The sequence below is a fragment of the Mirounga leonina genome, unplaced genomic scaffold (genome assembly GCF_011800145.1).
Source record: "Mirounga leonina isolate KUSES-001 unplaced genomic scaffold, KU_Mleo_1.0 Mir_366, whole genome shotgun sequence".
Classification (NCBI taxonomy): Eukaryota; Metazoa; Chordata; class Mammalia; order Carnivora; family Phocidae; genus Mirounga; species Mirounga leonina.
In genome coordinates, this window is record NW_023270709.1 from 587,225 (window position 1) to 597,357 (window position 10,133).

Consider the following 10,133-nt stretch of genomic DNA (forward strand, 5'->3'; position numbering starts at 1 on the left):
ATTTTTTTATTTCTTCTTTGATTGCTTTGTTGACTCTCTAGTTGTTTAGTATCATGTTGTTTAGCCTCTACGTGTTTGTATGTTTTCCAGTCTTTTTCTTGTGATTGATTTCTAGTCATATACCGTGGGGTCAAAATATTTTCCTGGTATGCTTTCACTCTTCCTAAATTTATTGAGGCCTGTTTTGTGCCCTAACATGTGATAAATTCCAGACAATGTTCCATATACACTTGAAAAGAATGTGTATTCTGTTGTTTGGGAATGGAATGTTCTGTATACATCAGTGTTGTCCTCATGGTCTAATGTGTCATTCAAAGACACCATTTCCTTATTGATTTTTTGCCTTGATGACCTATCCATTGATGTACATGCGGGGTTAAAGTCCCCTACTATTGTTGTGTTACATCACTTTGTCTCCTTATGTCCTTTAATAATTGTTTTATGTATTGAAGTGGACAAACCCCTTGCTTTTTCTCATTCTTAGGATCCCTCGTTCATGTTAGAAAGAGGATCTGGGGGCAGAGTGGAGCCTCTATTGGCCAGTGGGAAGGGAAGAAAGGAACAGTGATGGGGCAAAGCCAAGAAGAGGGATCCTGATGAGGCTCCTCACTGCAGATGCTCACTGTGGAATGAATCCTCCACAGCAAGACTGGGCAGCAAGACACTGGGGTCACTCAGCATGTGGAGCCCATCCCGGCCCAGTGGTTCCATGTGTAGCTCCTCTCCAGTCCCAACCCCAGCCCCAGCCAGGCTGCTGACACCTCAAAGCCAGGCACATCAGCCAGGGTTGCCAAAAATCTCCTTAGAGAAACGGGAGGACTCTCCTCCGAGGATGATGTTGGGCCCTGAGCCATGGAACAATGAGTCAACTTCTGGTGGTTGAGAGCATGAGGGCCCTGAAGGCCACTCACTGGCCCCTTACCACCTAAAAATCCAGGCCCTTCAGAAAAGCTGGGGGATCCAGCACCACGCAGGTTGATGGGCTCCCTTGCTGAACTGCTCCAGCTGCTGGGACAGAGCTTGTGCATGCCAGAAAGAGAATGAGTCAAAGCAGCAGTCATCAAAGAGCATGCTGTGAGGAGACAGTCCCCAGGCTGAAGTCACTCATTGGCCGGTGGTAGGATTGGAGCTGGGTAGGTACAGTGTCCCACAGTGGGGTGTCTGCCCAGGGGCTGCCCACCTGAGAGCTGCATTGAGCAGGCTTGAGAAGACAGCCCTGGCTGATGTAGAGGCTTCAGGGTGGGTGGCTGGGTGGGCAGAACAATACTCAGGTTGCTGAATGGGTATGGAGGCAGCCATTGGTCAGTGGGCAGTTTGCAGGTATCCAGGGGGCATCCTGAGTGATAGAGGACAAGGTGGGTCACATTGTTGGTGACAACTGTTTGGGCAGCTGCTGTTGGGACCTTCTGGTGTCAGCTGGGCTCACGGGCAAACTGAGGGGGCTGAGGGGCATACAGTGGTGGCAGGGGGAGATGCCAGGAGTAGAAGCTGGGTAAGGGGGAGGGCACCCAGCACAGGAAAGGAAGCTGAGGAGGAAGAATTGGAGAAGGAGACAGCTGGGGCACTGAGTGAGGGGTGGCCCAGGGAGAAGGCAGACACTGAGGGGTGGCTGTAGGAGCCCTGGACCTGGGGCTAGAGACTGCTCAGGGAAGCCTGGAGGTTTGGGATTGCTCAGGGAGGACTGCAGGATGGGTAGCCGAGCAGGGAAAAAAGTCCTGGCTCCTCAAATCCTGAGCCCGGGTCCAGGCCCCACTGACACCGAGGTGAATCATGGTAGGGTCAAATTGGAGGTACTCTTGCCCCCACTTAAGCTGGGGTAGACTGTCTCCTCAGGGTCCAAGGGGGTGGGTAGTGGCAGGGGAAAGTTCAGGTTGGTGAGATCAGGTAGTGAGCCTCCTGTGTTCATGGCAGATGGGAGGACATGCACATTGACAGGCTGGTTAGGAGATTTAAAGAAGTTAATTCCAGGGAGTTCACAGGACCAAAGTCGGGAGGAGGATGAGGACAGCTTCCTAGCATACCATGGCTTCAGCAAATGTTTGTCCGCTAGCACATTCTCCTCAATAGCAGTGATTTGGAGTCCACTTCACCATTCAGAAAACCTCCATGGTGGCTGTGGAGGATGCTGGGAGGGGTAGGGCCTGGATAAGTGTCCTGAGGGCTGGGGTTCCTCACACTGGTGTGAAGGCAGAGTCAGCACTTGTCCTGTTCAGCGCAGATGGTAGTAGAAACACATACTCCACCAGCTGGACTCTGGGGAAAGAGACAAATAGGCAGGACCACAGGAAGAGCTGTCTTTCTGGGGGGGATAGCGGTGCAGTGGGAACACCATTATTTGGGGATCTCGCTGCCCCTGTTCCTCCAGTCCATGGTGCCCAGTGCTCCAGGATGGATCCAGAGGCGAGTGGAAGGGGCTCTGGACCTCAGCCAGGCCAGGGCTAATCTTGTTATCACTGGGCAGAGAATGGCCATAAGGAGAGCTCCTTGTGTATGCCAGTCGAAATTTTGGGGATTGTAATATCCCAATCATTCCCCAACCCCAGGCTCACTGGTTGTTCGGCCTCCCCCACAAGCCCATTTTTCTGCCCCTCTGCCTCCACCCGCACTTCCCAGATGGTCAGACTGGTCTGTTCAGGTTTTGTACATCTTTCCTAAATCAGTCTTGGTCAGTTGTGTGTTTCTAGGAATGTACGCATTTCCTCTAGGTATGTAATTTGTTGGTATGTAATTGTCTATAGTCTCTTATGATTCTCTGTATTTCTGTCCTATCAGTTGTAATAGCCTTCTTTTATTTCTAATTTTATTTATTAGAGTCTCTTTTTTTCTTAGTTAGACTAGCTAACATTTTGCCAATTTTTGTTCATCATCTTCAAGAACCAGCTTTTAGTTTCACTGATTCTTTCTATTGTTTTTCTGGTCTCTATTTTATTTACTTCTGCTCTGATTTTTATTACTTCCTTCCTTTTATTAACTTTAGGCTTAGTGTGTTCCTCTTTTTCTAGTTTCTTGAAGTGTAAAGATAGATGGTTTATTTGAGATCTTTGTAATTTTTTGTTGCTATAAACTTCCTCTCAGAACTGCTTTTGCTGCAACCCACAATATTTGGTATGTTGTAATTTCATTTTCCCTTGTTTGAGATCATTATTTACATCCCTTTTGATTTCCTCTTTGACCTATTGGTTGTGCTACCAAATTCAGACTTGTCCATCACTCAATGCCCAATAAGCCAATGTCTAAGACACCAGTTTTGAAGCAAAGAAAGCTTCATCATCACAAGGAAAGCCCATTGAGAAGGTTGGCTATCTTTCCCAAAGCTGCATTGCCCTCTGAAGCCGAGGGACAGCTTATATATGTTTGGGGAAGGAGGTGAATACATGAGAGGGGGGTGAGGAAACCTCAAAAGGGTAGCCCTTCAAACATCTGGAGCTCTGCATTTTTCTGGAAGTTGAAGCATCATTCAGGACCTGGAATGATCAGGTATATCAGATAATTTGAAGACAAATGTGTCTTTCAACTCCCCATTAGGTTTCTATAATCAGTGGGTAAACAGAGAGTAGGGGTAAAAAGCAAAGTTAATGATTGATCATGCATGAGGTTAAGAGGTGCATAACACACAATTAATATGGAATAAAACATGACATACAGCTAAGGTAATAATGCAACCAATACAATACAGTTCTGCATATGCTTTCGAAACAAGTCCAGGAACCATGCATCTGGCCTCAGTTGTTTAGAATTGTGTAGTCTATTTTCCACATATTTTTAGGTCTGCTCAGTTTCCTCTTGTTCATTTCTACTTTCATACCATCTTGGTCAGAGAAGTTGGTTGATATGATTTCAATCTTCTTAAATTTGCTAAAATTTCTGTGCTCCATCATATGATCTATCCTGGAGAATGTTCCATGTGCATGTGAGAAGACTATGTATTCCTCTGCTGTTGGATGGAATGTTCTGTAAATGTCTGTCATTTGTTCTAAAGTGTGGTTTCATTCCAGTGTTTCCTTGCTGATTTCATGTGTGGACGATCCATCCATTGTTGACAGTGGGATATTGAGGTCCCGTAGTATCCCTGGATTGTTGTCTATTTCTCCCTTAAGATCTGTATTTGTTTAATGTATTTCAATACTCAGGTGTTGGGAGCATATATATTTACAACTGTTAACATCTTCTTAATGAATTGATCTGGTTATTAGTATACAATGACTTTCTTTGTATTTTATCATTTTTGGCTTGAAGTCTATCTTGTCTGATATAAGTATGGCTACACCTGCTCTCTTTTTGGTACCATTAGCTTGGGTTATCATCATCCATCCCTGCACTGTAAACCTACGTGTCCAGTGCTCCCTCCTTAATACCCATCACTGGGCTAAGCCATCCCTCCACCCCCCTCCCCTCTAAAACCCTCAGTTTGTTTCTCAGAGTCCATAGTTTCTTATGGTTCATCTCTTCCTCCAATTTCCCCTCCTTCATTTTTCCCTTCCTTCTTACACTGTTGGTGGGAATGCAAGTTGGTACAACCACTTTGGAAAACAGTGTGGAGGTGCCTCAAAAAATTAAAAATAGAGCTACCCTATGACCCAGCAATTGCACTCCTGGGTATTTACCCCAAAGACACAGATGTAGTGAAAAGAAGGGCCATATGCACCCCAATGTTCCTAGCAGCAATGTCCGCAATAGCCAAACTGTGGAAAGAGCTGAGATGCCCTTCAACCGATGAATGGATAAAAAAGATGTGGTCCATTTATACAATGGAATATTACTCAGCCATCAGAAAGGATGAATACCCAACTTTCACATCAACATGGATGGGACTGGAGGAGATTATGCTAAGTGAAATAAGTCAAGTAGAGAAAGTCAATTATCATATGGTTTCACTTATTTGTGGAACATAAGGAATAGCATGGAGGACATTAGGAGAAGGCAGATAACACTTTTTTAATAACAATCTGTCCCCTTCTCCTTCTCTTCTCCTTCTGGTCTACCCATTATTCTTAATTGGCTCTCCTAATGGAGACTCGTAGCTTTTGCAGGATTTCTTCATTTTTTAAGCTTGTTTTTTATTTTAAGTAATCTCTACACCCAAAGTGTGGCTTGAGGTCACAACCCAGAGATCAAGAGTCAGATGCCTCACTGATGGAAGCAGCCAGGCGCCCCAGGGTTTCTTCACTTTTTAAAAAAAAAATCATAGTTCTCTCCACTTCCACCTGAATCATTTCTAGATTCCATCTTTCTAATCGTGTGTTCTCCCTTCCACCTGATCTGCTCTATTTCCAATGTTTCTAATGCATTCTTCATCTCATTTACTGAGTTCTCCAGCTCCAGAATTGCTGTTTGGTTCTTTTTTAAAATTTCAGTCTCTTTGGTAAAATATTCATTCTGTCCATTCATTTTATTTCTGAGTTCACTGAATTGCCTGATTTTCTTGTATCTTGTTGAATTCTGTTATGACAGCTATTTTGAATTCTCTATTACTTAGATCACAATCTTCTGTAAATGTAGGTTTGGTGGCTGGAGAATGGTTATTTTCCTTTAGCAAAATCATATCACCATGATTTTTCATTCTCTTTAATGAGATTTTCCTCTGCCAGATCATTTGAAGTAGCCAACACCTTTTGCATGTAAGTAAGTAAAGATTTGCTAACTTTAATTCTAACACTCCACAGGTGGGCAGTTAGAGGCCCTTCTTTAGTATTCCAGCAGGTGGCAGAATAGCACAAGTTTTTGGCTTCTCTTACCAGAGCAGCCGTGGTAGCTATTTAGACCAGGCTCAAAAAAACAAAAACAAAAAAGTGGGAGGCTGGCAACCCAGTAAGGGCAGTATGTACTCAGCCCTTGGGCTTTGGGTGTGCCCCACACTCCAGGAGGAGGATCCTCAAGTTCGGGAGTCCCAGTGGTGCTGGGTGTTCTCTTGCTGAACTCTCAGGGCAGACAGTGCATAAAGTGTTTCTTCTTGTGTGCCTCCTTCCCTTGCCTTTCCCTTCCCCCCTCCACTCCCACAAAGTCACAGATGCCCTGCCTCAGAGGACCCTGCTCTGTGGCTTCATAACTATAGGGTCCTCCAGCTGCAGCCCACAGGGCCAGGTAGTCTTTCACTCACCCCTCTCCACCCCCACCCTCTCTCCCAGAGGAGTCACGGGCAGGTGTTGCCACCACTGTAGAAACCAGGGTAACAGGCCCCACCACTCCTGCCTGGGCTCTGGTCTCCATGAGGCCCAATCCACACACTGTCAGTTATAAACATGCATGGATCTCTTCAGCGTCTGGTGTGCTATGTAGAGGAAACTCTGTTGGATTTTGGAATCCTAGTAGTTGTAAATGGAAACGGGAAGACAAATGGAAGGATTCATTCTGCCATGATGCTGACCTCACTCCTCCCAAGAGGAATTACATGGGCAACTGGTCCACTTGTTTCAAAAGATTCCTCTTATTTGTGTGGATAATTCATATCACATCCATGCATTCCTTTCCTGTCCATTTCAAAGGAAATATGCCCATAGCCCATCCAAAAGTAATCCAGTGTCACAAAGCCACAAGCCATATGGAAGGAGGAGATGAACATGTCAGATAATATATTAACGTACACTTCAGTTTAGATGTTCATATCAGTCAGTGTCCAGTCAGGAGGCAGAAACCACATCAGTCATTTTAACAGGGGAACTGTGATATAAAGATTTATTAAGCAAAAGGTGTTTAACTATGAAAGAGGTAAAAGAAAGCTCTAAGGAAACCAGAAGGAGTCACAGGAAGCAGACACTACCTCCAGGGCTGAGGTAGAGCACCCAAAGGAAGACATTTGAGAGAATAAGACTGACATTCTGTTTGTTGGAGAAGATGGGACCAGGGTCCCCAGGTAGGAAAGAAATTCACCCCACAAGCCACAGGCCAAGCCTGCTGAGCAGGAAAACTCCCAAGATTCCCTGGGAAGCAGCCCTCTAGATCACAGCCTGCTGCAATGCCATACTCATTCACCCAAAGGTGAGAGAAGCTAGGCCTTCTCCAGGCCACTGGCAGTAACATCATAGGATCAAGGGGAAAAAAACACCAAAAGTGGGGCGCCTGGGTGGCTCAGTCGGTTAAGCATCTGCCTTTGGCTCAAGTCACGATCCCAGGGTCCTGGGATCGAGTCCCTCATTGGGCTCCTTGCTCGGCGGGGAGCCTGCTTTGCCCTCTGCCTGCCGCTCCCCCTGCTTGTGCACACTGACAATTAAATAAATAAAATGTTTTTTAAAAAAACACCAAAGGAAGAAGAAAGCACTACACTCCCCTGCCACATCTTGCTGTGTTCTCTGTGGTGCACTATAGGAATTCACAGTGCCTGGATAGACAAAATCTGACTTGTATATGCCTCCCTGGATGAGACTAATTGAAAAACGAAGGAGGAGTGCCCGGAACGCTGGGCCCCCTTTGAAGTTTCTTGGCTGAAAGCAGCCAGATTCTCACTGTGGCTCAAGGTTCTCATCTAGGGAGTAAATGTTTAAATTTTGAAGAAAGGCACCTGTGGTGGTCATGTACTTCAGGAACTCCTTGCCTCCTTGCCCTTATCACACACCGCTCCATATACTATTATCCTGATCATTAAGGTTACACTTTCCTTGTTTTGCCCTTGCACGTGGTGTATTGATAAGACCCCAATAAAAGTGGAGACAAAGCTTGGCTTGGGGCCTTTCACCACAAGAGCATCTGGTCCCCAGGCATCTCCTTTCTCCTACGAAGGTGTCTGGAGTAATTTTTTTCATTCGCCATCTCAGGGTTTGCTGGCCAAACCCGACAGTGCACTGACTGACAAAGGCTAACAAGAGAGCCACATGGCAGAAATGAAACGTTTATGACATCCAGCTCCAGTATCAACAAGTAGGGCAAATGCAGGGTAGATTTGAATCAAAGGCAATGAACTGAAAATGAGCACAGTCCACATCTTTAGATCCTCAGCTTCCACATACACCATTTTATTCACACTGGAACTTCCATATAACAACACAACAACTCCACATTTTTACTCATCTACAGAGCTACACTTACAAGTGAAAAAGTTCTCACTCTTTCCCCAAAATGGAAGAGACAGGCAGTGCCAGGCATTGAATCGACCAGTTATATTATTTATTCCTTAAGTCCAGCCACAATCATTGGACTACTCTCTTACTTAGAGACTGTATTTTAAATATCACCACTGACAACTTGAATAAAATCACACTGGTAAGAAGAAGGGAGAAAGAAAATAGATAATTAATACAAATGACATATCTACATGACAAGAAAGAGAAAATATGCAAAGCTACTACAGTCCATTTCCTATTTTTGGTCACAGGCAGGAACTGAGATTTGTGACTTCCTTCTTCCACTTCCAACTCTGTGTCTTATCTCTCCCAGAATCAGGGCAGGTTGGAGTTCTCTACCTCAGGAGTGAACACACCTTCATTCCTGGAGGTCTGAGTCCTCAATAGTCTGGCTTCCTGTTGTTTCCTGTGGTTTCTATCCACCTTTACAATTGGACTTGGAAATACTGAGAAGCAGTACATAGATCCTGGAACTGTGCTCATGATGAAAGCTTTCTGCAATTAACCCAGGGTCTGAAAATGCTCTTTTTCATTCACATCTTTATTCTGGTAGCAGTTCTCTTCTCTCCAACTGTGTTGACACACAATGGAACCCAAATTCTCATCCTCCAGTCACTGAATTAATGCAGCACTAGTATTTCACAAATAACAGATATTTATGAAGGTTTGGTAAGATAAGTATGTTTTGTCCATCCCAGAATAGGAAGCATATACAAAAGAATACTACACTCCACTCCTCTTAAAGTCCATCAGCCATCGGGGCGCCTGGGTGGCTCAGTTGGTTAAGCGACTGCCTTTGGCTCAGGTCATGATCCTGGAGTCCCTGGATCGAGTCCTGCATCGGGCTCCCTGCTCGGTGGGGAGTCTGCTTCTCCCTCTGACCCTCCCCCCTCTCATGTGCTCTCTCTCTCCTCTCATCCCCTCTCTCAAATAAATAAATTTTAAAAATCTTTAAAAAAAAAAAAGTCCATCAGCCATCCATTTATTCAGAAATTTTTGGATGGCCAAAGTCTCTAGTCAGAGGGCACACTTCCCAAAATAGAGCTGGTGACCCACCCCATAGCCTCTGGGTTCGTCTGCACAATTTAAAATTCTGCATAAAATAAACACCATTTAATTCTTCAGAGTAATTCAGACCTCATCTCATTTCATATCAAAACAATACAAAGACTCCATGAAATAATTTTCATGACCAAAAGAAACATAACTTCCAATAGCAAAATTCAGCCTACCCCATATCAGCTCAGTCAACATTTATCTTCTAATACCTGAGCATAAGGCATGAACTGACTATTCTCATAACCACACCCCAGCAGTCTGCACCCAGAAGAGGACAGGGAGACACCAAGTCAGCCAGAACTAACCTCAGAGGCTATTACCCCAGGGAGTCTGCAGCGCCAGGAAGAGCCACCATGAGGAGTCTGGGACAGTGTTGGGACTCTATGGGAACATAGCCTCAGGGTTGCAGGGGAGTAATGGAGATTCAGCCCCTGGGGGAGCACCATCAACACAAGAGACTGAGCTGAATCCCACCCCTGAGAGGCTCACAGGCTCTTCCAAAGAAGGAGGAGGATTGTTAAGGGGTACAAGGGTCTCTGCAGGCCCACCCACCACAGAGCAGAGGGTCATGGACACATCTCCTGTCTTCAAACTGAAGTATGGAAACAGAGTCCCAGGGGAGGAAGTTAGAGAGAAGGAGAACATGTGGGAGCCATCAGTCATGTTGTAGAAGGAGACATCCCCTTCCTTGAGGTCCAGGAAAACCCCTACCCTGTGAGGAATTTTCCTAAGGGATTTGTGAGACTTAGTAGTGAGGGCACAGAGACTATCACCATACTTCCCCACAGCCCAGAACCCCTTTTCTGGGGACTCCTGGTACCAGCCCCTCCTCTGCACACCTCTGCTACAGACCCCCAGAGCCCACTCACTTTTATCTGCATTTGTGATCTCCACCTCCCAGTAACAGCACCCTTGTGTGATGCCGTCATGACCCAAGACGCTATAGATATCTCCTGCGACCTTAGATGTGTCCTTCCAGGTCACACTAGTCTTTTCATCAGAGACAGCAAGGCTGGGATG

The 10,133-nt window shown here is 45.5% G+C and overlaps 1 pseudogene; it reads right to left on the bottom strand.

Annotated features, from left to right (window-relative positions):
- Positions 1-606: 606 nt before the first annotated feature.
- On the bottom strand, positions 607-2,530 carry LOC118027194 (annotated as a pseudogene).
- Positions 2,531-10,133: the final 7,603 nt, after the last annotated feature.